Source organism: Rhinoderma darwinii, chromosome 5, assembly GCF_050947455.1.
Source record: "Rhinoderma darwinii isolate aRhiDar2 chromosome 5, aRhiDar2.hap1, whole genome shotgun sequence".
NCBI lineage: Eukaryota > Metazoa > Chordata > Amphibia > Anura > Rhinodermatidae > Rhinoderma > Rhinoderma darwinii.
The window spans coordinates 112969904-112997880 of NC_134691.1; the positions used below are offsets into that span (position 1 = coordinate 112969904).

General features: G+C 44.0%; 1 protein-coding gene across 6 annotated transcripts in view; it reads left to right on the plus strand.

Annotated features, from left to right (window-relative positions):
• The first annotated feature begins 7671 nt into the window (after positions 1-7671).
• Positions 7672-27977, plus strand: part of ANKRD12 (ankyrin repeat domain 12) — a 123713-nt gene continuing 103407 nt past the window's right edge. For 5 of the 6 annotated variants that reach the window (XM_075826418.1, XM_075826420.1, XM_075826421.1 and 2 more), the window contains exon 1: positions 8354-8511. The gene's annotated coding sequence lies outside the window, so the exon portion shown is untranslated. Of the gene's footprint in view, positions 7905-8353; positions 8512-27977 lie in introns of those variants that run through there. The other variant, XM_075826419.1, reaches the window with a different exon arrangement.

Below are 27977 nucleotides of genomic sequence, written 5' to 3' on the forward strand. Positions count from 1 at the left end.
AAGAGGAACCAGACAATACAGTATTTTATCGCTCCCTTATGAGGTCATCAGTTTTCCTTTGCTGTAACTGGACGTGCAGTATTGGCACAGGCTACTTACTACTCAGGAAGCCTTTCCTGTATGCTCAATATAGTATTCTGACCAGAAGAGGACATGGTCATGTGACTAGCACAAGACCCTTCACCAATTCCTCCAAATGGTACTGCTTTATCCTAAAAAACAGCATATCAGAAATTCAGCCAGGATGCATGGAGCTTTAGCAACTAACTTTATAGATGGGTTTTTCAGTAAGAAATCGGTCGTTTTAAATGGATTTTGCGTTGTAGCTCAAAGCCGCACCTTAGTTGTGACTTCTATACATAGACCAAGTTAGTTAAAGGCTATATACCTTTGCACTGATTTTTTTTTTTTTTAAATTGTCCATTTGCTTCCTAAAGGTAAAATTAAGAAACTTCATTAAAAATGTCCAACCAGTTTGCTGCTATAGTCTGTGTAACTCCTGTACATACTGAATCAAAGTGTAGATAGGGAGGAAAGCACAAGGGTGAAGGGATAAGGACTGCAGCCGGAAAGTAAGGGCTCGTTTACACGAGTGTGTGCGTTTTGCGCACGCAAAAAACGTGGCGTTTTGCGTGCGCAAAAGGCACTTAACAGCTCCGTGTGTCATCACATATGATGCGTGATTTTTGCGCAGCCGCCATCATTATGACACTTCGTTTGGGTGTTTGTAAACAGAAAAGCACGTGGTGCTTTTCTGTTTTCATTCATACTTTTTACTGCTGTTGCGCGAATCACGCGCGTCCCACGGAAGTGCTTCCGTGTGGTGCACGTGATTTTCACGCACCCATTAAATTCAATGGGTGCGTGATGCGCGAGAAACGCAAAAATATAGAACAGGTTGTGAGTTTTTTGCAACGGACTCACGTTGCACAAAATTCACAGACTGTCTGCACTGCCCCATAGACTATTATAGGTCCGTACTACACACGTGAAAATCACGCGGGTCGCCCGGACGAATAACACATTCGTGTAAACAAGCCCTTAGTGCAACTTTTTTTTTTTATTTCAGGTAATCACTAACATATGTAAAAATCATTGTTTCGGTGTTAAAGTAGTCCATAGCCTTAACCCCTTAAGGACGCAGCCTAGTTTTGGCCTTAAGGCTCAGAGCCCATTTTTCAAATCTGACATATTTCACTTTATGTGGTAATAACGTCGGAATGCTTAAACCTACCCAAGCGATTCTGAGATTGTTTTCTCGTGACACATTGGGCTTCATGTTCGTGGTAAAATTTGGTCGATATATTACTGGTGAAAAATTGCAAAATTTAGAGAAAATTTTGAAAAAATTGCATTTTTCAGAATTTAAATGCATCTGCTTGTAAAACAGACGGTTATACCACCCAAAATAGTTACTAGTTCACATTTCCCATATGTCTACTTTAGATTGGCATCGTTTTTTGAACATTCTTTTATTTTTCTTGGACGTTACAAGGCTTAGAACATAAACAGCAATTTCTCATATTTTTAAGAAAATTTCAAAAGCCTTTTTTTTAAGGTACCTCTTGAGTTCTGAAGTGGCTTTGTGGGGCCTATGTATTAGAAACCCTGATAAAACACCCCATTTTAAAAACTAGACCCCTCAAAGTATTCAAAACAGCAGTTATAAAGTTTTTTAACCCTTCAGGCATTTCACAGGAATTAAAGCAAAGTGGAGGTGAAATTTGCAAATTTCATTTTTCTTGCTGAATTTCAATTTTATTCATTTTTTTTTCTGTAACACAGAAGGTTTTACCAGAGAAACACTACTAAATATGTATTTTCCAGATTCTGCAGTTTTTAGAAATGTCCCACATGTGGCCCTACTGCGCTCGTGGACTAAAAGACAAGCCCTAGAAGCAAAGAAGCACCTAGTGCATTTTGAGTCCTCTTTTTTATTAGAATATATTTTAGGCAGCATGCCAGGTTTGAAGAGGTGTTGAGGTGCCAAAACAGTAGGAATCCCCCAATAGTGACCCCATTTTGTAAACTACACCCCTCAAGGAATTCATTTAGGGTTGTTGTTACCATTTTGACCGCACATTTTTTTCACAGCACGTATTTGAATTGGGCTCTGAAATGAAAAAAAATTTCATTTTTTCCAATAAAATGTCATTTGTGATCAAAATTTCTTATTTTCACAGGGAACAAAATACCCCATTTTGTTGCCCAATTTGTCCTTAGTGTGGCAGTACCCCATTTGTGGTGATAAACTGCCGTTTGGGCCCATGGGAGGGCTCAGAAGGAAAGGAGCGCTATATGTTTGTTGGAGTCCAGATTTTGTTGGATTGGTTTTCGGGTGCCATGTCGCATTTGCAGAGCCTCAGAGGTATCAAAGCAATGGAAACCCACCAAAAGTGACCCCATTTTGGAAACTACACCCCTCAAGGAATTCATTTATGGTTGTTGTTAGCATTTTGACCGCACAGTTTTTTCACAGCACCTATTTCAATTGGGCTGTGACATTAAAAAAATGTCATTTTTTCCAATAAGATGTAATTTTTTACCAAAATTTCTTATTTTCACAGGGAACAAAATACTCAATTTTGTTGCCCAATTTCTCCTGAGTGCATCAATACCCCATTTGTGGCAATAAACTGCCGTTTGGGCCCATGGGAGGCCTCAGAAGGGAAGGAGCGCTGTGTGTTCTTTGGAGTACAGATTTTGCTGGTTTGGTTTTCGTGTGCCATGTCGCATTTGCAGAGCCCCAGAGGTATCAAAGCAATGGAAACCCACCAGAAGTGACCCCATTTTGGAAACTACACCTCTCAAGGAATTCATTTATGGGTAATGTGACCATTTAGACCCCATAGTTTCTTCACAGAACTTATTTGAATTGGGCTGGGAATTTAAAAAAAATATATTTTTTCCAATAATATGTCATTTTAGCTCAAAAATTCTTATTTTCACAAGAAATAAAATACTCAATTTTGTTGCCCAATTTGTGTTGAGTGCGGCAATACCCCATTTGTGGTGATAAACTGCCGTTTGGGCCCATGGGAGGCCTCAGAAGGGAAGGAGCGCTGTGTGTTCTTTGGAGTACAGATTTTGTTGGATTGGTTTTCGGGTGCCATGTCACATTTGCAGAGCCCCAGAGGTATCAAAGCAATGGAAACCCACCAGAAGTGACCCCATTTTGGAAACTACACCCCTCAAGGAATTCATTTATGGGTAATGTGACCATTTAGACCCCATAGTTTCTTCACAGAACTTATTTGAATTGGGCTGGGAATGAAAACAAAATTATTTTTGTCAAATAATATGTAGTTTTGGCTGAAAATTTCTTATTTTCACAAGAAACAAAATACCCCATTCTGTTGCGCAATTTGTTCTGAGTGCCGCAATACCCCATTTGTTGTGATAAACTGCCGTTTGGGCCCATGGGAGGGCTCAGAAGGAAAGGACCACCATTTGGCCTACTCGGGATTTTCTAGTGCGAAGTCATGTATGCAGAAGCCCCTGAGGTACCAGTACAGTTGAAACCCGCAAGAAGTGACCCCGTTTCAAAAACTACACCCTTAAGGCATTCATCTAGAGGTGTAGTGACCATTTTGACCGGAGACCTACACCCCATAAACTGTAATGTGGGTTCTCCCGGGTATGGCAATACCCTACATGTGGCTGTTATCAGCTGCCTGGACACACAGCAGGGCCCAGAGGGGAAAGACGAGGGGGGATAAGCTGTGCGGAGTGCATCAGGGTAAGTAAAATTGGGGTAAATTATAAACCAAGGGATGTATGATAAATTTTAAAACACTTTCATACAGAGCTCTGGTTATTCGGGACACGTGTCACATTGATATATTGTGTCCTCCATTATCCCCCTCTTATAGCAGACTTTGCACCTCTTTTGACTTTTTCCCTTCTTGGCAGTTTGGGGAACTTCTCCTGGAAAGTGTTGCCGCCCTGGTACGATGCGTGTGGCCCCGCTTCCAGAAGTACTGGGTGCCCCCCCTTCTTGGTCCCTAAAGATTAGGTTCTTGATAATCACCTCTTGAAATTCCAGGAAAGTTCGCGTCTGGCCTGCACATCGACGTAGCACGTACGCATTGTACAAAGCCATCTATATGATGTTCCCGGCCAGCTTCTTATACCACACCGCATGGCACTGTAGGGCTTCAGGACTTGATCTTACAAGTCCATCACTCCCATGTACCTATTGTAGTCCAGGATGCAGTCTGGTTTGGGGGTGGCCTTTCCTTCATATATCCTAAACCTGTAGGTATACCCTGATGCACTCTCACAGCTTATACATCTTCACGCCATACCTTGCCCTCTTACCCGGCAGGTACTCGCGGAATTGAACCCTCCCTTTAAAATGTACCAGGGACTCATCAATAGAAATACACTTCTCGGGGGTGTATGCTTGGGAAAACCGGGCACTGGAACGGTCTAATAGGGGTCTCCGTTTAGACAAACGGTCAAAACTGGGGTAATCTCGGGGTGGGCACGGCTCATTATCAGTATAATGTAAGAAGCGAAGTATTGCCTCATTTATTTATTTTTTTAGGTTCCAGTTCAGTTCTGAAGTTGCTTTGAGGGGCCCATATATTAGAAACCCCTATCAAATACCCCATTTTAGAAACTAGACCCCTCAAAGTATCCACAACAGCATGTAGAAAGTTTATGAACCCTTTAGGTGTTGCACAGAAATTTAGAGCAAAGTAGAGGTGAAATTGACATTTTTTTTTTGTCAGAAAATCCTCTTTATACCATTTTTTTTATAACACAAAAGGATTTATCAGAGAAACGCAACTTAATACGTATTGCCCAGATTCTGCAGTTTTGAGAAATATCCCACATGTGGCCCTCGGGCGGTAATGGACTGAAGCACCGTCCTCCGAAGCAAAGGAGCACCTAGTGGATTTTGAGGCCTCTTTTTTATTAGGCACCATGTCCGGTTTGAAGAGGTCTTGTGGTGCCAAAACATTGGGAACCCCCCAAAAGTGACCCCAATTTGGAAACTAGACCCCTTGAGGAATCCATTGTAGTTTTCATGTCATGCATGCGGCTTTTTGATCAGTTTTTATTCTATTTTTAGGTGGCGTGGTGACTAAAAAACAGCAATTCTACTATTGTTTTTTTTTTCGTTTTTTTTTACAGCGTGCACCGTGCGCTATAAATGACATATTCACTTTATTCTGCGGGGCGATACGATTACGGCGATACCAGATGTTTATAGGTTTTTTTTATGTCTTATGGCGTTTGCACAATAAAATACGTTTTGTAAACAATCATTCACTTTTTGTGTTACCTTATTATAAGCGCCAGAACGTTTTTATTTTTCAATCAATAAAGCCGTGCGAGGACTTATTTTTTGCGTAACGAACTGTAGTTTCAATCAGTACCATTTTTAGGTACATGCGACTTTTTGATCTCTTTTTATTCCATTTTTTGGGAGGTGAAGTGACCAAAGAATTGTGATTGTGGTTCGGTTTATTATTATTTTATTTTACGGCGTTCACCGTGCGGGATAAATAATGAAATAATTTTGTAGTTCAGGCCGTTACGGACGCGGCGATACCAATTATGTATAGTTTATTTGTTTGTTTATATATTTTTATTAATAATAAAGGACTGATAAGGGAAAAAGGGGGATTTTTACTTTTAATACTTTTAAATCTTTTATTTTCTTATTTTTACACAACTTTTTTTAACTTTTTTTTTACTTTATTACTTTGTCCCACTAGGGGACATGAGGGCAGGAGGCTCTGATCGCTATTCTAATACACTGCACTACATGCGTAGTGCAGTGTATTAGAACTGTCAGCTACTCACTGACAGCAAGCATAGTGGGTCCTGACGTTGTCAGGACCCACTAGGCTTCCGTCTATGGCATAGCCGGACGCCATTGTTTGGTGTCCGGTTGCCATAGTCACCATCGCCGGCCGCTATCGCGTAGCAGGCCGGCGATGGCAGCTTAACCCCTAAAAAGCCGCGATCTCTATAGAACGCGGCTTTTAAGGGGTTAATCAGCGGGGACACAGCGATCGGTCCCCGCTGTAGGAGCTGTGACAGCTGCTGAACAAGACAGCAGCGTCACAGCTCCTGTATGTGTCGGGAGGACGGCCGAAACGGCCGTTACTCCCGAGACGTACTATTACGGCATGGAGCGCGAACGATACAGCTGCCATGACGTAATAGTACGTCAAGGAGCGGGAAGGGGTTAAAGAGACTCTGTCACCACATTATAAGTGCCCTGTCTCCTACATAAGGAGATGGGCGCTGTAATGTAGGTGACAGTAATGCTTTTTATTTAAAAAAAACGATCTTTTTTCACAACGTTAGGAGCGATTTTGGTTTATGCTATTACTTTCGACCAAGTGGGCGTTGTACAGAGGAGTGCATGACGCTGACCAATCAGCATCATGCACTCCTCTCCATTCATTTACACTGCACTAGCGATATAGATATATCGCTATGTGCAGCCTCATACACAAGCCCTAACATTACTACAGTGTCCTGATAATGAATAGACATGACCATCCAGCCTGGACGTCATGTGTACTCAGAATCCTGACACTTCTGACTCTTTTTTGTGAGATTCCGGCAAGTGAAACCAAATCTCATTTACCTCCGTAATCTCGCGAGATTTCGTTTCACTTGCCGGAATCTCACAAAAAAGATTCAGACGTGTCGAAAGTCTTTATGGTTAACAGTTGTAGATGCCATTTTAGTAAAAGCAACAGCCTGATCTGAATCCATGACACCATCCTAGGAGTTCGCCAGTGTAATGTAAACCAAATGTAATCATTGTAGAATGAAAAGTGCTGCAATTTCCTAATATTTTCTGTTTCCATTGCTCACCATTTTCAACGTTTCTACTTGCGGTCAGTGAATAGGAACATTCTTTTTTTCTTCCAAATGCTGCTGGATACAGTTGCAGCAAGCCCTTTCTATGGCTTTGGTGCGACTCATTTCTGGTGCACAATAGCCGTACACACATTCATTTCAGTGGCGTGACTCGTGTGACCTTGTGATGCAACTTCCAGCAAAATAGAATAAAGTTGTGTGACTTTAGAGTCTCTGTAGTCCTGGCCTTACAGTGACAACTGACAATAGTCTGGGAGCCTCATGTATACAATAAACAAGTGCAGAGAAGGACTGTCGGTGTTGCCCACAGCAACCAATCAGCTTTCAGCTTTTATTTTTTCAAAGCAGGTCTAATAAAATTAAAATCATAAATTCTTGTGTGCACTAGATTTCATAAATGTACACCTAGGAAAGTCCAGCTTTTTTAAAAATAAATAAATGAACAAAAATTACAATTGTTTTCTCGCTTTCCGTCTTGTACAGTGGGCAATTATTGCTACAATTACTCAGATGTATTGTAATAATAGTGTAAACAGGCAATCTGATAACGCAAGGTAATACAGCAATGCATTGTTGCGATGAGCATGCCCCGACACTAGCAAGTGCGAGTAAGAATTATCCTACAGTTGCCAGTTACCTTTACTAGCCATAACAAAGAACGCCGCCCTCTTCAAACATTATACAGTAACGCACACAAATAAGCAAGTGATCACCATCGCAGCAACGAATGTCGCCGTCAAAACAACATGGTTGCGTCACTGCCGCAAGTGACGTCACCAACTCTTCCCTAGGGTTCGCGCATGCGCTTGAGACCTCTAGTTAACAATACTCACTGCGCCATCACAACAATCAATAGTGAAGGCGAAACCAACAATGGCGACCCGCGTATTACACTCTGGAGACAACAAACGTGACCGGATAACTAGAGAGAAAGCCTGGGGAGCAGCTACCAGAATCCGACAACTCGTAATTCCTCTCACCCTCCTCCGCTTTCGAGAACCTTCTTCGAGGCACGACCATGCCTGGGTGACGTCAGTAACCAATCACAGGCGGTAGGTCTGTTTCCAAGCGTTCCAAGTGCCAGCTTGTAACGACTGGTCCCGCCTTTTTTGTGACGTTGGCGGGAGGGAGCCTGCGGACTGTAGAAGTGCTTTATCTCTACGGGTCAGGACATTTGGCGAGTGTCAGTGGGGGATGGGCTAGTAACTGACAGACATGGCTAATGTATGCTGTGCTGTATATAGGATACTAGTGTAGCGCCCCTTGTAAGAAGTCGTTGGAGCTGTATATCATGTCCCCATTGTTTCCTCGTTATACAGAACCCCCTTAACCTCTATAGACGCCGTGGCTATGTACATTTCTTATGAGGGACAGCTCTCCGTCGTCCCGCCCACTGCTCACCCAATTGCGCTCCGCCGGCCAGGCGTCACGTGGCCTGTAGAGCCGCGTCCAATCCGCGGTGGGTCGCTGGGGAGGCGGGGAGCCTGTAGTGAGGGGGAGGGCGGCTGAGAGGGAAGAAGAGGGGTGTGAGCGCTGCTGTGAGGACACTGTCGGGGGAGTGAGTGCTGAGGACCCCGGCTTTCACCCTAATATCGCTGCGTGCTTCGGTGTGTGAAGGGCGTCTAGCAGAGCGGGGTAGTCTTAAAGGTGTTGCAGCAGGTGAGTCGCTGTGGACGGGTCACATGGGGAAGGGAGGGGGTGGGTAAGTCTAGGCCGGGGAATAGAGAGGAGGTGGCGTCAGGGGGGTTCCCTGTGTTATGTAGTGCACAAGACATTATACAGTCGTGCGGTAACTAAGCAGCGGTATAGTCCGGGCTGAAGGCCACGTTCTCCGGGTGGAGGCCTGGCTGTCGGTGGGCAGCAGGCCTGCCAGTGCTGGCAGCTGCTCTCCACACCCCCTTCTGTCTGTGTGTACTTGTCAGTGTCTCTCCCTGGGCATAGTAGTTTATGGCATTGTGATCACCCCCTGCCCCCTCCTTCCTAGCCTGCAATGCGTTCCCAGAGCCTTCTAGGATAAATGCCGCTCACTAGTATTATGTCTCCTGGTCCGCTGCCATGTGTTCTACCCACAACTACTGGGGTACGATCTTATTAGACATTTGTGTTACTCTTCATAAATCAATAACACGCTTGTGTTTACACTCGTATCCTCGTCATCAATGTCTCCGCCTTCCTTCTGTACCTTCTCTGGAGGAATCCGGGTCACCTATGTGTATTTACTTGTGCAGTGACAAGAGACAGCTGTCATCCCAGCGTGACCCCATAGGATGTGCTGTGTCTTTGTGTGTAGTGGTAAAGTTGTATTGTATGCTGTGCACTATTCTACAGATGATGTGTGTCAGTGGAGGAGGTGTTGTGGCTGAGGATTGGTCCTGGAGGAGCAGCAGGAATGGCTGCTGTATGTGTCACTGCCCATCTGCCTGCATTGCTGTGTCTCCAGGCAGCCCAGCCTTCATGTTCAGTGCTTTTACTTTCCCTTTTATTACATCCATCACAGAATGAAGGGGTCTGCTCCATCAGGCCACAAATGAATAACCTTAATAAAATGATCCGAGGCATCAGACTGGCAGCACATGGGACTGGAGAGTTTTTATTTATTTCTCTGTAAACCCTTTTAGTTGTGTTTTCTGGGCATGTTTTTAGTGGCATGATCTAAAGCAAGTGGGAAGAAAGGGGGTGTGATCCTTCTCTCTCCACAGGCGAGCGTTCGGAGACAATGAACCCAGGCATGAATGCCGCATAGAGAAGAAGAAAAGGCACATCCCAGCAATAGGCTGACTGGAGGCAGGTTGACATGGCATCGCCTTATGTTAGCTGCTGTCTTGTTTCTGCTTTTTTGACCTACTTGACTTTTTTTTAAATATAATGTGGCATCTATGAAGGAGTTAACTACTTTGCCTTTTTCTGGTGCCCCCGCTGTGACTGGAGCACGCAAATCTCTGGGCTACACAATGAGGCCACAAATTGACAAATAAGTCCACTTTTTCTGAGTTTTCTGTAAACACTGTAAATTCTGCAGCATTTTCACAAGAGAATTTGAGAATAGGTCAATTACTTGTTTTCTGAGTTATTTTTTTCTGCAGCGAGTGGATGAGATTTGTTTACATTTCATGCACTTTGCTACTACTGTAATATGCTGAGGAATTTTCACGTAGAAAATCAGGACAGAAGTTCTATAGTGTTTGCACTGTGTGTGGACTTGGATTGTTTATTAGATTTGGTTTACAATTGTCGTCATGTCTATGAAACAGTTCTTGGTTTTTGGTTGATGCAGTGTAGGTTGTATAAGGCTTCGTTCACACCTGCGTCAGGGTCCGTTCATGGGTTCCGTCAGACCTTTCCGTCAGGGGAAACCATAGCTTTCCGTTCGCATTACCATTGATTTCAATGGAAAAGCTTCCGTTGCTAATGGTTTCAGTTTGTCTCTGTTTCGTAAGGTTTCCGTCTTTTCGGCGGGATCAATAGCGTAGTCGACTACGCTGTTGATTCCGCAAGAAAAACAACTTAAACCTTACGGAACAGAGACAAACTGAAACCATTAGCAACAGAAGCTTTTCCATTGAAATCAATGGTAATGCAAACGGAAAGCTATGGTTTCCCCTGACGGAAAGGTCTGACGGAGCCCCGATGCACTTTACAGTATAAAATTTTGATAGTTTTTTTTTGGGCCGAAAACAGAATTGGAATCAAGGAGTCAAAGGTTTTGAGACGTATAAGTGAAAGTTTTGTTTTCCCGAGGTAGTGGTGGAAAATTCCACCAGATACGACCTTCAACCAATGTGTGTTATCTTGGCAAATGGTATGGCAGTATGTTCCAATGTTGGTGAATGCGCCCGCCTACTCTGGTTGCGTTGCTGAGTTTTGGTAGTGATGATGCGACAACCCTCTAATACGAATGAGCGAGTCGTAGCCTCCTTCAGAGTGATCATGATAAAGCGCCTCCAGATGAGCACAGAGATGTTCCAGTTGTGAGTATGTGGATCATAGTAAAGGGAAGCCTGTTCACACGCTTTATCTTTCAGCGTATTGCGGCGCATAAAATGGTCACTTCACGCTCCGAAATACCCCTCAAACACCTGTAAATAGCTTACTATTGATTTCAATGGTAAAATGCTGTTTAGTCCATATGAGCGTTATTTTATGCCACTGTTCAAAAACTTGCCTTGTAATAAAGAAGTGCCGAGTCACTTCTCGCAGCATTTTTGAAGCAGCTTTTCAACATTTCCAATTGACAATGCAAAAAAATGCTTTGAAAAATCACTTTATGGCCGGATTGACACGAGCGTTTGCGTTTTGCGCACGCAAAAACGCGGCGTTTTGCACGCGCAAAAGGTACATAACAGCTCCGTGTGTCAGCAGCGTATGATGAGCGGCTGCGTGATTTTCGCGCAGCCGCCATCATTATGACACTCTGTATGTTTGTAGACAGAAAAGCACGTGAAGCTTTTCTGTTTTCATTCATAGTTTTTACTGCTGTTGCGCGAATCACGCGCGTCACACGGAAGTGCTACCGTGTGCTGCGCGTGATTTTCACGCACCCATTGACTTCAATGGATGCGTGAGAAACGCACAAATATCGGACACGTGAGTTTTAAGCTGCGTAAAAATCACTCTGTCTGAACGGCCCCATTGACTAACAGGTCCATGCGAGGCACGTGAAAATCACGCGCGTTGCACGGACGTATATCACGTTCGTCTGAATAAACCCTAAAAGCGTTTGGCAAATCTGCTTAAACGCCTGGTTTTTAGAGGCTAAGGCCAGATTCACACGAGTGTGTTCGGTACGTGATATACGGTCTGCATGTCGGCTGCATTTCCCGGACCGAACACATTGCAGGGAGCCGGGCTCATAGCATCATAGTTATCTATGGCGGTAGGTGTCACTGTAATCATGATTACAGTACGGGACAGTTGTCCCGCAGCGAGGCAGTGACACCTAGCGGCATAGATAACTATGATGCTAGGAGCCCGGCTCCCTGCAGTGTGTACGGTCCATGAATGCGGCCGACGTACGGATATCTCAGACCAAACACGCTAGTGTGTGGGGCTCCTCCTAAATCCGCCTCGTCTTTTTCTACTTCACACATGTTCTGTGTGAACATGTCCTCTGGGTAAGTTCACACATGGCAGATTTGTTACAGAAATTTCTACGGCTGTTCCATTTATCTGATTGTGGCTTGTAAAAATCCATGTACATGCTGCAGAAACAACCCCATTCAGATGTATGGAAGGGATTTTATAGCCTTAAAGTGGTTGTCCGCTACCGTACAAGTGATGACCTATCCACCGGATAGGTCATCAGTACATGGTCTCTCGGGGTCCGACACCCTAAGCTGCTCCGGCTGCCTCCAGGCACTGGACGTACCTGCCGGAAGCAGTTCGCTCCGGTCAAGTGAATAGGAGCAGAGCTGCAGTTCTGCTGCACGTCTTCTGTGCAATGTACTGCACCAACTGCTTCCGGCTCCGTACATTGCCTTAACATCCGGTGCCCGCAGGCAGCCAGAGCAGCTGATCAGTACGGAGTCCAGGTGTCGGACCCGCACTGATGATATATACTGATGGCCTATCCGGTGAATAGGTCATCAGTTGTCCGTAAGTGGTCAATCCCTTTAATATCCCATTGCAGTGAATTGGAGATTCCCAACAGCATACTCAAAAGCGAAGATCTTTAAAGAGGCTCTGTCACCAGATTTTGCAACCCCTATCTGCTATTGCAGCAGATCGGCGCTGCAATGTAGATTACAGTAACGTTTTTATTTTTAAAAAACGAGCATTTTTGGCCAAGTTATGACCATTTTTGTATTTATGCAAATGAGGCTTGCAAAAGTACTACTGGGCGTGTATTGTGTATGTACATCTGGGCGTTTTTACTTTTGCTAGCTGGGCGTTGTGAATGGGAGTGTATGATGCTGACAAATCGGCATCATCCACTTCTCTTCGTTAACACCCAGCTTGTGGCAGTGCAGACACACCGCGTGTTCTCGAGAGATCACGCTGTGACGTCACTCGCTTCCTGTACCAGGTCCTGCATCGTGTCGGCCACATCGGCACCAGAGGCTACAGTTGATTCTGCAGCAGCATCAGCGTTTGCAGGTAAGTAGCTACATCGACTTACCTGCAAACGCCGATGCTGCTGCAGAATCAACTGTAGCCTCCGGTGCCGATGTGTCCTCGCTGGTCCGACACGATGCAGGACCTGGGGCAGGAAGTGAGTGACGTCACAGCGTGATCTCTCGAGAACACGCTGTGTCTGCACTGCCAGAAGCTGGGTGTTCTGAAGAGAAGTGGATGATACTTCTCGTCAGGACGCCCAGCTAGTAAAATAAGTAAAAACGCCCCGATGTAACACACACAGTACACGCCCAGTTGGACTTTTACTTTAAACACGCCCAGTTGTACTTTTGCAAGCCTCATTTGCATAAATACAAAAATGGTCATAACTTGGCCAAAAATGCTCGTTTTTTAAAAATAAAAACGTTACTCTTATCTACATTGCAGCGCCGATCTGCTGCAATAGCAGATAGGGGATGCAAAATCTGGTGACAGAGCCTCTTTAACCCTTTAAAGACTCATATATTTTTCGTTTTTATGCTTTCGTTTTTTACTCCCCGCCTCCCAAGAGCCATAACTGTTTTATTTTTCCTTCAATAGAGTGGTGTGAGGGCTTATTTCTTGCGGAAGGAGTTGTAGTTTCTATTGGCACCATTTAATGTACTGGGAAATGGAAAATAAATTCTTTGTGGGGTTCAATTGGGAAAAAAAAAACTAAATTCCTCCATTGTTTTCTGGGTTTTCTTTTTACGACTTTCACCGTGCGGTAAAAATGACAATGTATGGTATTTTATTCAGTGGCTTAATACTATTATGGTGAGACTAAATTTATATATTTTTGTTTTATATTTTACTACTTTTACAAAGCAGAAACCATTAAAAAATATATATATTTGTAAAGGATTTGCCTGACACAGCTTCTGTGTCGACGGCTGTGGTTAATCAGCCTGCATCTGCTCCTAGGTCTGCTAGAGTGACTCGTACTGCTACCTTTCAGGCTGGTAGGCTCAGGAGTGGGAGAACCTATCACAGCCTGGCTCCCGCACTTGGTCTACTTATACCTTCATTTGCTGCTTGTCCTTTGCCTGTGATTCTCCTGTTTCCTGGCTCTGCTGTCTCTGCTGTTACTATTGACCTCTGCTTCATATTGACCCTGGCTTGACTTACTATTCTCCTGCTCTGCATTTGTTACCACGTACACTCCTGGTTGACTCGGCTCGTCCACTACTCTGTTGCTCACGGTGTTGCCGTGGCCAACTGCCCCACTTTCCCTTTCTTTGTGAACCCTGTCTTGTTTTTGTCTGTCGTGCACATATTCAGCGTAGGGACCGTCGCCCAGTTGTACGCCGTCGCCTAGAACAGGCTGTGCAAGTAGGTAGGGACTGAGTGGCGGGTAGATTAGGGCTCACCTGTCTGTCTCCCTATCCTGACATTACATATTGTTTTGTTTCACTCTGAGGCCGTTGAAACGTCGGCCGTCCCACGGACCTTTGTAATTCAATTTTTCCACGCTTCAGGCATCCCTCCATAGACTGTCATCTCGGACGTGAAAAAACACCATTGCGCTCGTGTAAATAATGCCTAAGAGCCATAAGTTTTTCTGTTTTTGTTTTTTGTTTTTTTTTGGGGGTCGATGGAGCGGTTTTATTTATTGCGGGACGAGCTATAGTTTTTATTGGTACCCTTTTTTGTTACATACGATTTTTTTATTTTTTTTTGATCACTGTTTTTTTATTTTTTTCACAGTTCGAGTTTAATGCTTATATTGTAATAGTTTGGACTTATATGGATGCGGCGATACCAATTTATTTTTATTCTTTCTTACATTGTGCCTGGGGAAAAATGGCAAAAGGAGGTTTTAATAATTTGTATTTTTTTTTACACTTTTTATTAGTCCTAGGGTACAATCCACTGCAATACTGATGTATTGTCAGAGGCAGACAGAAGGCAGACCTGGGGGCCTTCATTAGGCCCCCAAGTTACCATGACAACCATTGGCGCCCCCCGATGGTGCTTCGGGGGGGGTTGGGCTGTCCTCCTTGCGGTTTCAAATGCGGTATTTAACTAGTTAGGCAGCCAGGAACAGCGCGATTGGTGTTCCTGGCCGTTAGAGCAGCGAGTCAGCTGTAAAACACAGCTGACAACTGCGGTGTATGGAGCGGGCTTAGCGCGTGAGCCCGCTCCAAACGTCACCCCCCCCCCCCCGCTCCATGACCTCTATTTTCGTCATGGGTCGGGAAAGGGTTAAGTAAGGAGACAATGGGGCATGACTCTCGGAGGCGCGCAGCGGCCCCTTCTTCCCGTGATACAATTTTTTTACATGTCTCAGTGACAAGCCAGAAAATCTACCAAGGTGAACCTTCCCTTCAAGGGCTTATCAACACGTAGCGTATTTTCAGTCTGGAATTGTGGACAGAAAATACGCAGCAGAGTGGATGAGATTTAAATCTCGTTCACACGCTGCGGAAATATTCAGACCAGAAATTGACCTGCGTTGCGTAAGTTGCATGCTGCGGAAAGAGGACTGAATTGCTGCGTTTTTCAGAGGAGATATTACCAGAAAAACGCAGCAAAATCTGCACCATCTTCTGCAGTAAGAAATGCAGGAAATGGTGCGTTTTTTGCCGCAGCGGTAATCCTGCTACTTTCAATGGAATTGCTGCAGAAATTTATGTGCAATTACATTATGTGAGGACAATCCCTAAGGCTATATTCATACATGTTGGATTTACAATTCCTATATGACCCATGACAGAGCACTGAGGCATTTTTGCTGCAGGTGTGCAGTAGATCCGCACGAGGATCAGCACCATTGTCATTCAATGGGGCTGATCCTCATATTTTCCGTACAGAATCAGAAATAAGTCACATGCCACTTATTTCTGAGGCTTGTTTCTTTTTCTGCATTGTGGACAAAAATCTCCAAAGAATTTTTCGCAGCATATGAACGGGAAAATCTCATTCACGTGCACGGGATACGGATTGTCTGATTTGGTGTGTGAACAGGGCCTAACTGTCCTATTGTTTAACTCCAAGGTGCATTAGAAAAGTGAATAATATATGGTCGGTTTAGGCTTCGTTCACATCCGTAGTTTTGCCGGAAGCAGTAGTCTTGTCAACTACGCTATGGCTTCCGGCAAAACAATTGGTCCGGTGCACAAGAGACAACGGAAACCATGGGCACCGGATCCGTCACCATTGAAATCAATGGTGATGGAAACGGAAACCTCCTGGTTTCCGTTTGTGTCTGTTCAGGGTCCCGTTCTGACGGAAAGCTCAGACGGAACGTCAGAACGGGAGCCCAACGCAAATGTGAACGAAGCCTTAGATGTATCCTGCTTCGTTAAACGTTTCATTCTTGATGGAGGGACTCTGCAAAACATTGGTCGTCTGCAAATTCATTGTAGTGCGACTGCTCTGTAAATGTAAACCAGCATAAATCTGAGCTGCTATACTTTTATTATTCACTTTACTTAAATATTTAATTCTAGGGATTTACAGGTAAAAAATCTCACAAATAACCAAAAGTAACGTTGGTAGAAAATAGTGCACAGGAGAGAAATTGCTCGGTCAACCAAATGGCAGCGTATAAAGGATGTATGTGCGTGCATAAGCAGTCTTTTGTTCTTTGCAAGGTGGGGATGTCCCTAGAATTTTTGCTGCTGTGCATCTATCATTGTACTTTTACGGAGTGTTCGGCTATCCTTTGTCAAACATTACATTTTATTAATCCTGTTTTGGATGTTTTTCACTGTTCTAGATTTGTGAGGTGCCGTCCTAGTGACGCTGAGGTTATGTTTATTTACAACAGAGCAAATAGCATGTTTTTTTTTCTAGATCTTGTGCATTGTATTTTCTTTCCACTCTACTCCCTGTTGGTCACACTTGCATGTTGACCAAGATGCATAATTATTTATTTTGGTAAGAATTTAGGGCTTGGTGCGTTTCCTTCTTTATTTTTGTGGTGTAATGTTCATGTGTACATATAATTTTCCTTTACATTCGTTGGTACTGCAGCTGTTCGACGTCCTTGAATTATTTCTGCAGCTTTTGAAGTTATAGCTTAGCCGTTTTATGCGTGCATTTTTTTTGTTTTCCGATCGCACCAGTGAGAAGTACATGTAGGTACGATATGTCATGTTTTCAGATGCATATATTTGTCATTTGTGTCATCATTGTTCTTGCCTAACCACGGTTTATTTTTGTGGTTAGATATGAGTTGTTACTTGCGTATAGAAGTGCTCAGAGCAATTACATCGAAAATCGCTTTTGAGCAGCTTTTGCTAAAACAAAGTATTTAATATATCCTGTAAGGGTATGTTCATACTGAGAAGACGTGGTGCTGACATTTCTGCAATTGAAATTCTATCCTAAACCTCTGAATGGGGTTGGTTCTGCATGCGTTTCCACATACCCTGTTCAGATGAATGGAACAGTCAGATTTCTGCAACAAATCTGCCATGTGTGAACATTCGCAGATACTCTAGCCTCTACCTACCAGATACCCATTAGTTCCTGCTGTCAGGATATGGAAGCAACCATTGACTAAGCACTCCATCCTCTATCCTGTGCATTCTTACATTGGCGAGTAGGGCCCTGTGTCATTAGAGAAAACTTCAGGATTGGGCTATTAGGGTATGTTCACACAGGGCGGATACGCTGCATAACAGCACACAGCGTATCGGCCCTGGGCGCCACGGAGTAATGGTCGAAAAACCGTACCAAATTATGTAGCAGTTTTTCAGCCGGAATGTCAGCTGCGTAAATCTGCACGTAAAAAAAGAAAAGAAAGCTGTCATACTTACCTGTAGCCATGGCGACGCGCCCCTCCGCCTTCAAGCCACCCGACCTCCTAGGATGATGTTTCATTTTATGTGACCACTGCAGCCTGTAGTTGGCTGCAGCGGTCACATGGGATGAAATGTCATCCCAGGAGTCCGACCTAGACAGAAGCATAGAATTCTGGGTAAGTATAAGGTTGTTTTTTTTTTCGGTGTTGCGCTTTTTTGCGGTGTTATCATAGCTTTTCCGCCGCAATTGCATCTGCTGCTGTTTGTTGTGGGTTTTACCTCTCAATTGAATTCTATGGGGAAAACCTGCAACAAAAGAGCAGCAATTACGCAAATACAATTTACATTCTGCAGATTAAAAAACGCACCGCAGATCAATTTCTGAGCGTTTTTTTCGCTCATCGCTTACGCAGCGTGTGAATGAGACTTGTTCAAATCTCATGCACTTTGCTGCTACCGTATTATTATGCTGCGGATTTTCCAAAACGAAATCCGTTGCTGAAAATCTGCAGTATTTATGCTATGTGTAATCCGGCCTTACACTGACAGGCCGATCCTTTACTGTGACGGGGAACCAAAATAATCTGTTTTCTGTCACGAAAACCCCTAAGCAGCTGCTAATGCATTCGGGTCGTTGCTAGGCAATTCTGTGACATCAATAATGATGATACAGGGACTCTATATGCCGACGTGCCATGCTCCATTGCATACCATATGTATGGAGCTGGTCTCCCCTAGAAGCATTGTTGGAGGGAAGAATAAATCCCATGTTTGGCAATTGATGAAGTATGGTACAGAGACAGATTGTATCCCTGTGACTCCATAGTACAGAACCACATGGGACTCCATGTACTGCGGTACAGCTTCCGGCAAAGTTGCCTGCAATTGGTTATAGCATACAAGCTGAGCAAATGCAGCTACAACTGTTTGTCCCTAAGGCCTCATTCACACGACAGGGTCCGAGTGTCGGTCGGGAAAATAGGCCGTTTTTGGCCGGTTTGCATCCGTTCCGATTCCGTTCCGGGCCGTGTTGCCGATTTGGAGCCGACTTGCATCCTTTTTTTTTTTTCCCTGTCCGTTTTAAAATCGGATGAATTTCATTCAAATTTGTTGCCTCCCAGCTCTCTGTAGGGGTTGCCACCCTGCCCCCTGTAGGGGTTGCCACCCTGCCCCCTGTAGGGGTTGCCACCCTGCCCCCTGTAGGGGTTGCCACCCAGTCCCCTGTAGGTTGCACCCATTCCCCCCCCCCACATTCCAGGAGAAGTCACTGACTTCAATGTCCATATATGGACAGTGTAGTCACTGACTTCTCCTGGAGAGGAATTCCCTGCCACAGGTCGGGAATTCCGCTTCAGAAGTGAGTGACGTCACTGTGTCCATATATGGACAGTGTAGTCACTCACTTCTCCTGTAGCGGAATCCCCAATCCCCGGCTGGGGATTGGGGATTCCGACTACTACAGGGAGCAAAAAAAGACCCTCCTCCTCCTCACATGCACTCTGCGCTGTGAGGAGGAGAGAGTGCGCGAGCGACGGTAGACCCGGCCATCACTCGGGACACATTCCGGTGATGGCCGTGTATTACCCGGCCCCATAGGGCATGTCCCATTTTTTGATGGCCGGTTTTCCCGGCCCGTCAAAAAATCGGTCGTGTGAATAGCCCCATTAGGGGTCTATTGTTCTTAATGCAGCCGGGTGACGGCCGATTTATGAACGGCCGGCACCCGGCCGGGAAACCCTGTCGTGTGAATTCCGCCTAAGGGTATGTTCACACGCAGTGGTTTCAGACGTAATTCGGGCAGTTTACGCCTCCAAACATCTGCCCATTGCTTTCAATGGGAATTACAATGTTCCGTTCCCACAAGGCTTATTTTTAGGCGTCGCTGTGAAAATACGGCGCGTAAAAAGAAGCCCGCAAAAAAGTGCAGGTCACTTCTTGGGACGTTTTTGGAGGCGTTTTTCATTGACTCGATTGAAAAACAGCTCCAATAACGGCCGTAAATTGCACCACGAAAAACGCGAGTACTTACAAAAACGTCTGAATCGGGAGCTGTTTTCGCTTGAAAACCGCTCCGTACTTCCAGACTTTTTTGCTAACCGTGTGAACGTACCCTTCATGTGGCCAAGTGTGCGTGTGTTTTTTTTTTTTTTTGGGTGGTGGTTATTTTTTATCTGCGTTGAGAGAAATATGGTGCATATATGGCACACTATACAGAACAACATGGACTGCAATATGGTTCCGTGTCATGGTTTATCATCCACACACTAATATTGTGACATAGTATGTTAGGGCCTGTTCACATCAGCGTTCGCTTTCCGTTCCAGGGTTCCGTCGGAGGTTTCCGTCGGGTGAACCCCGCAACGGAAAGTGAAACTGAAACCACAGCTTCCGTTTCCGTCACCATTGATATCAATAGTGACGGAAACATTGCTAATGGTTTCCGTTCGTCACCATTCCGGCAGGTTTCTGTTTTAACGATGGAATCCATAGCGGAGTGGACTGGATAAACGGAAACCTGCTGGAATGGTGACGAACGGAAACCCATTAGCAATGTTTCCGTCACCATTGATACCAATAGTGACGGAAACGGAAGCTGTGGTTTCAGTTTGACTTTCCATTGCAGGGTTCACCCGATGGAAACTTTCGACGGAACCCCGGAACGGAAAGCAAACGATGATGTGAACAGGCCCTAAGGCTGAAAAAAATACATGAGGCTGAACTGGATGCAACTTTCCTCTGCAATGTTGATCCAGAGAGAGGCAAAAAAAACCTCCATGAGGTATAAAGCCAATTTTCCTCATTTTAGGAAAACCTTTGGCAAGAGAATAAATCCCTGGATCAACAACCCATCCCCAGTAATTACCTTTTAAGAATCCTACATGTGGGATTAAAAGGATGGAATGAAGACTATAGTGGGTTGTTACAGGTTTATAACCTTAAGGGTAGGAACACACACAACGTAAACACTGCGGATTTTCCGCAACGGATTAATTGCGGAAAATCCGCAGAGTTTTACAGTAGCAGCAGTGTGGGTGAGATTTCAACAAATCTCGTCCCACATTGCAGTAAATATCCACCAGAAAAAGCACGTAAATTTACCCGCGGTGCGGTTACTTCAACCGCAGCATGTCAATTAATTTTGCAGATACCCAACTCTTCTGTTGTAGGTTTATCCATTGATTTCAATGGGGTGCTTAAACCCACAACAAAGCATTGTGTTGCAATATTTGCGGTCACAGTGATGCGCCTCAAAAAATCGCATGTAAGAAAAAATAAAAATAAAGTTATACTTACCCAGAGCTTCTTATCCAGTCCGGCCTCCCTGGATGACGTTACAGGGCATGTGACCACGGCAGCCAATCACAGGCTGCAGCATCACATGGCCTGCTACGTCATCCCAGTAGGCCGGACTACGTGCTGAGAGGAGGGAGGGGGTAAGTATTAACGTTTTTTGTTTATTTTATTATTCCGGCGGAAATTCAGCCAGAAAAACGCATCACAATGTGGTGCAATTTTCCGGACGGCGTTCCCTGAGGTGTTCTGGGCGGATACGCTGCACAGTGTATACGCACAGAATACGTTGTGTGTGTTCGTAGGCTAAAAGGTGAAGCAAATAGTCTCAATTAACCTCCTTAAGCCTTATTCACACTGCCGTTTTTTGGCGTAAAAAATTAGTGGATTTAAAAAAAGAGGAGTAGAATCTCTCCTATAGACTATCCTTCCCTTGTATGATCCACTCCTGGATGTGGCTTAAAAAAACTGCACTGTGTGAATTCGGCTTTATATTCAAACACATCGTTATTAGGAGAAATGCCACGTTTTATGTGCTGTTCTTAGCAGCACAAAAACGCTCTGGAGAAATGTTAGCTTGAAATGTTAGCTTGAAATTAAAGAGGCCCTGTCACCACATTATAAGTGCCCTATCTCCTACATAAGGAGATCGGCGCTATAATGTAGGTGACAGCAGTGCTTTTTATTTTAAAAAACGATCTATTTTTACCACTTTTTATTAGCGATTTTAGATTTATGCTAATGAGTTGCTTAATGCACAAGTGGGCGTGTTTTTACTTTAGACCAAGTGGGCGTTGTACAGAGGAGTGTATGACGCTGACCAATCAGCATCATGCACTCCATTCATTTACTCAGCGCATAGGGATCCTGCTAGATCCTTATGTGCTGTCTTATACTAACACATTAACAACACTGAAGTGTTTAGACAGTGAAGAGACATTCCACGGGATGTCTATTCACAATCTCTGCACTTCGTTACTCTGTCTGTGGTAGTTACAGCAGAGGACGCGTAATCTCGCTGTAAATGACAGGTTACAATGAGATCACGCATCCTCTGTATGATTCATCTGTAATGAATATTTTAAAAAATTGAGGGCTGTAAAATTTACCACATTAATATTTATACCTGGTGTGACAATAAATTCTGGGATATTAGGGGGAAATTATTCTGTGGGTAACCACTCGATCTATTCTGGGGGATAGAGCGGGCCATGTTTTGTGGTAATTCTGTGACATGCCCTGTGCTTGTGGATTCAACAGTGACACTTGCTTTTGCAGAAAGCGTATCACAATCGTCGCTATCGCTGGTAGACAACGTTTCTACCTCCGACGCGGTTTCTGTATCGCTTTCATCAGAGTTAGGCTAGGTTCACACGAGCATGTTCGGTCCGTAAAAATACAGACGTCATACACATACGCTACACAAAAAAAACTGCCTAACCCTAGAATAACCCCTTAATAGAACCTAGAATAACAATAGACTAACCCTAAGGATAGCCTAGCCTAGGTATACAATTTTATATAAAGTTTGTTTGATTTTTTTGTAATTTAGTGTCTTTGGTGTCAGTAAAATTCTCTCTCTGTCTCTTCTCATACAAAGTAACAAGTGTGAGGAGTGATAGGGAGGAGAAACTTTATTCACAGTGATCACATGATTGGAGACCACTGTTATTGGTCTCCGATCATCACTCTGAAGCCTTAGGCCTTATTTACACGAGTGTGTTAAATGTCCGTTTGACGTCCCACAGACCTTTGTAATTCAGGCCTCATTTACACGAGCGTAATATACGCGCGTGCTTTTCACGCGTGTCGTATGCACCTATATTACTCTATGAGGCAGTTTAGACGATGCGTGAATTTTGCGCAGCGTGAGTGCGTTGCGTAAAACTCACGACATGTTCTATAATCGTGCGTTTTTCGCGCATTAACGCACCCATTGAAGTCAATGGGTGCGTGAAAACCACGCATGCCGCACGGAAGCACTTCCATGCGAACTGCGTGATTCGCGCAAGAGCTGTCAAAAGGATGAATGTAAACAGAAAAGCACCACGTGCTTTTCTGTTTACAAACATCCAAACGGAGTGTCAAATTAGAGATGAGCGCACCGAACTTCACCGGGTTCGGCCGAACTCGTTTTGACCGAACCCGGCAAAAAATGTTCGGGTACGCGACGTCAGGAGACAGTCACTGCCCACGGTGCTGAAAGACTTAAACTGTTTCAGCACCATGGACAGTGACTTTCGATCACAATATACATATACGTGTAAAAAAAAAACAGAAGTTCGGACTTACCGATAAGTCCCGGCTCCTTCCTCCAGTCCGACCTCCCGGGATGACAATTAAGTCCAAGTGACAGCTGCAGCCAATCACAGGCCAAGCACAGGCTGCAGCCAATCACAGGCTGCAGCGGTCTCATGGACTGCCGCGTCATCCTGGGAGGTGGGGCCGGATGACAAGAGAGGAACGCGTCACCAAGGCAACGGCCGGGAGACCGGACTGGAGGAAGCAGGCAGTTCATGGTAAGTTTGAACGTCTTTTTTTTTTATTCACAGGTTGGTGTATATTGTGATCGGCATTCACTGTCGAGGGTGCTGAAAGAGTTACTGCCGATCAGTTAGCTCTTTCAGCACCTTGGACAGTGACGGGCGTCGACTAGCCTCATCTCTATGATGGCGGCTGCGCGAAAATCACGCAGCTGCGCATCATACACGGATGACACACGGAGCTGTCCAGTGCCTTTTGCGCGTGCAAAACTCAGCGTTTTTTGCGAGCGCAAAACGCACACGCTCGTGTAAATCAGGCCTCAATGTGGCCGTTCACATAGCTGTTGTTTCAAGGGACCGTGTGACTGGTCCGTGAGAAAATAGGACATGTCCTATTTTTTCACGCTTCACGCATCCCTCCATGGACTCATCTATGGGGGATGCGGGACATCGCGTCACACTACCATTTTTCACGTTCGAGATGTGCAACGCTCGTGTAAATAATGCCTAAGGGCTGTTGCTAACAGCCCTGGCTTCAGAGGCAGAATAAGCGATGCCCGTGAAAATTCTTCTGAAGCCCCCTCCCACCAAAACCGCTCAGATGCAGTCCTCGCTATTGAGCGGCGCATCTGATGTGCCAAATATGATCGGAGACCACTGCTAGTAAACTTTCAAAAGGCTATTTTTTCAGGGACCAGTTCAGTTGCGAAGTGTATCATTGTATCAGAGCCGTTCACGCGTCTGGAGGCTAAAATCTGCACATATACAGTGCTATGCAGCTTTTTGAAATCTAACAATTCTAATTGAACTTGCTATCTAGTAATCCCTGATGAGGCATCACTCTTGAGGTGTTGCTGAAACGCGTTGGATCTGGATAGATTGTTATCTAATGGCAAGGGTGTAGCGAAATACTATACAATAAGCAGGGAGGGTGGTCCTGGAGTGTTTGAGAAACTTCGTTCACTCTGGTACACCTCTACTGTCGCCAATCACTTGCTTTTGCCTGCTTCTGGAAATAATGGCTGGTTGAGCCATATCTTTTATCAATTTAATAATAAAATTTATTTTTAATCGTTCTATCAGGCAGTGAATATATACTATATAATGTACTGGGAAACTGAAGAAAAATTATTTGCGAGCTGAAATTGGAAACAACTGATTCCTCCATTTTTCTTTTGGGTTTAGTTTTTACATCTTTCACTGTGCGGTAAAAATGACAACTTAACTCTTTTCTGCGGCTTCATACGGTTACAGTAATACCAAATTTTATATATTATGTTTTACTACTTTTACAAAACTTTAAAAAAAAATTTTTTGTTTCACCACATTCTGAGAGCCATAACTTTTTATTATTTTTTTATTTTTTTTTGGTCGATTTGAGCGGTATGAGGGCTTATTTATTGCTGGACAAGCTGTAGTTTTTTTATTGGTACCATTTTATGGTACATACAAGTTCTTGATCACTCAACATTTTTCTTTTATTTTTTGAGAGAGTTACGGAGACCGGTCGTTTTTGAAGGAGTTATGACCTATATTAGCTTTATGCTAATGAGTTTCTTAATGGACAACTGGGCGTGTTTTTTTTACTTTTTGACCAAGTGGGCGTTATGGAGAGAAGTGTATGACGCTGACCAATCCGCGTCATACACTTCTCCCCCTATGTACAGCCACATAAACACACAGACTATAACGTTACTGCAGTATCCTGATAATGAATATTCATTACCTCCAGCCAGGACGTGATGTTTATTCAGAATCCTGACCACTTCTCTGCACGTCTCTGTGATTTACAGCATAGCAGGCGTAGTCTCGCGAGATTACGCTGTAAACTGTCATTTACAGCGAGATCTCTCTGTGCTGTAGTCTCACACAGACTCTACAGAAGTGTCAGGATTCTGAATACACATCCCGTCCTGGCAGGAGGTAATGTATATTCATTGTCATGACACTGCAGTAACGTTATAGTGTGTTTATGTGGCTGCACATATCGATATAGCTATATCGCTATCTTCAGTGTAAATGAATGGGGAGAAGTGTATGACGCTGATTGGTCAGAGTCATACACTCCTCTGTACAACGCCCACTTGGTCATATAGTAAAACACGCCCAGTTGTCCATTGAGAAACTCATTAGCATAAAGCCAATATAGGTCATAACTCCGTCAAAAATGATTTTTTTTTTAAAATAAAAAACACTGCTGTAATCTACATTACAGCGCCAATCACATCATGTACAATATAGGCCACTTATAATGTGGTCACAGCCTCTTTAAGTACTTTATTTCTTATGACGTTCACCATGTGCTATAAATCACATTTTACTTTATTCTGCGGGTCGATACAATCACAGCGATTACCAGAAGTATGTATTTTGTTTAATGTTTTGCAGCTATTGCACGTTAAAACTCACTATTATAGGTACCATTTTATTTTTCTGTGTCTCCATATTCTGGGAGCCATAACTCCTTTTTTTTTTTTTTTTTTTTCTTTAAATGTTTATACTAAATATGTGTTTTTTTGTTTTTTTTTAACGGTTTCATTTTTTTCTTATGATAAAAGACTTATAGGGGGGAAAAAGCAGTCTGTTTTTTAACTTCTAGCTTTTATTTTTACTTTCATGAAATATATTTTTATTAACTTTATTTTTTGTTCACACTTCGGGAAGTCACGGCCGTGCACATGGCTACGGTCGTGGGCATAAGGCCGTACACAACACAAAGTTATAAGAAAAGATGCTCCAGAATTTATGGTTCATGTGGAATACAAGTATTTACTAAAACTCTTCAGGAGTGGGGACATGTCGTCATAAGGGCCAGTTCACACAGAGTTTGTTTGGAAAACGTGCCAAAAACTGGCGAAAATGCCTCCCATTGATTTCAATGGGAGGCGTTTTTTCCCGTGAGCGGAAAAACCGTCTCGTGGGAAAAAGAGACAGTCCCTATCTTGAGGCGTTTTACGTCTCTGACCTCCCATTGACATCAATGGGAGGCAGAGAAAGCGTATTTCGCAGCGTTTTTTGCCCGCGGGCGAAAATCGCCGCGCATGCCGATCAAAGTCTGACATAATTTTGAGGCAGAATTTTCTGCCTGCAAAAAACTCTGTGTGAACATAGCCTTACTCTGCCCATACGCAAGAGGTATTGGTCGGATGAAAAGGATGATTTAGGCCCTGTTCACACAGAGTTTATTTGCAGGCAGAAAATTCTGCCTGTAAAAATAGGCTCCGTTTTTTTTTCAAAAAGTTTTAGCACAACAGGCGGTTTTTGACGCTTTTTATTTTTTTCAACCGTTTTTTTGCCATTTTTTTTTTTTCTGTCTCCTTAATTTCAATGGGATTTTGAGGTGGGAACCGCCTCAAGATAGGGCACGTTGCTTCTTTCCCGCTCGTGTTTTTTCCCACTCACGGGGGAAAAACAACTCCATCTTTCATTGAAATCAATGGGAGGCAATTTTGGCTGTTTTGTTTCCGCGGCAAAAACTCAGTGTGAACAGGGCCTTAAACTATTTTCTGCCGACTATCGATGCTTTTTTGTGACCTAAACGAGCGTGATAGAATCTGAAAAGTTGATCTGCCGTTTTGGATTTTTCTTGATCTGTGTCGTTGCAGTCTTCTAAAATCATACATGCCAAAAGACATATCTGCGTGCCATCAATAGAAGCTCAGACCAGGCCACAGACCAAGGCAGAGATCGAACAGCAGTTTGTTGTCTGAGTTTGACTTATCTGAAATCTGTATGTATGGCCAGTTTAGGTGGTCATGCAGAAGGTTGAACCCCTGCTTTGGATGATTTGTGACCAGTATGTTGACTTCAATTGCTGCAGGCTTTAGGAGCCGGTCAGATTACTCCAGGAGCCAGGATTTTTTTTACATTATATATATATATATATATAAATTTTTTTTTATTTTGTTACGAGACAAGAATAAACATTAAAATAAAAAAAAACTGTTCACATCAGCGTTGGCTTTCTGTTGAGGGGTTCAGTCGTGGAACCCTGCAACGGAAAGTCAAACAGGCAAAGCTAAGGTTTCCAACATAACCCCTCAACGGAAAGCCAACGCTGATGTGAACAGGCCCTAAGCGTCTGCAGCACATTTCTAGACGTGTTGGCTACCTGCCTACTGGGATTTGTATAGCCTTGATGTTTCTTCCTTCTCTGTATACTTGTATGTAGAGCTGGGTTGCCAATAGTCTGTAAATTCATGAAGTCTGTAACAACGGGGAGCTTTTGGCCAGGGTCGTGTCCATAATAAAAAATGTCAGCAGTGTCATAGATATAGGAATTGCAATTGCGACTGGTCCCTGGAGCCAGGGGGCCACATATGTCTCTCCACAGTTACTGTAGTAATTGGGGCTTATGTAGTAAACAAAACCTCTCTGTTACAACAGTAGCAAGATACTTACCCACTTCCCTCTTGAGTCTGGTCCGGGGGCTGCGCTGAGACCTGACATCTTCTGCGGCACAACGTTATATGCACCGTGCCGCTAAATGGCATCAGGACCTGCCCTGTGC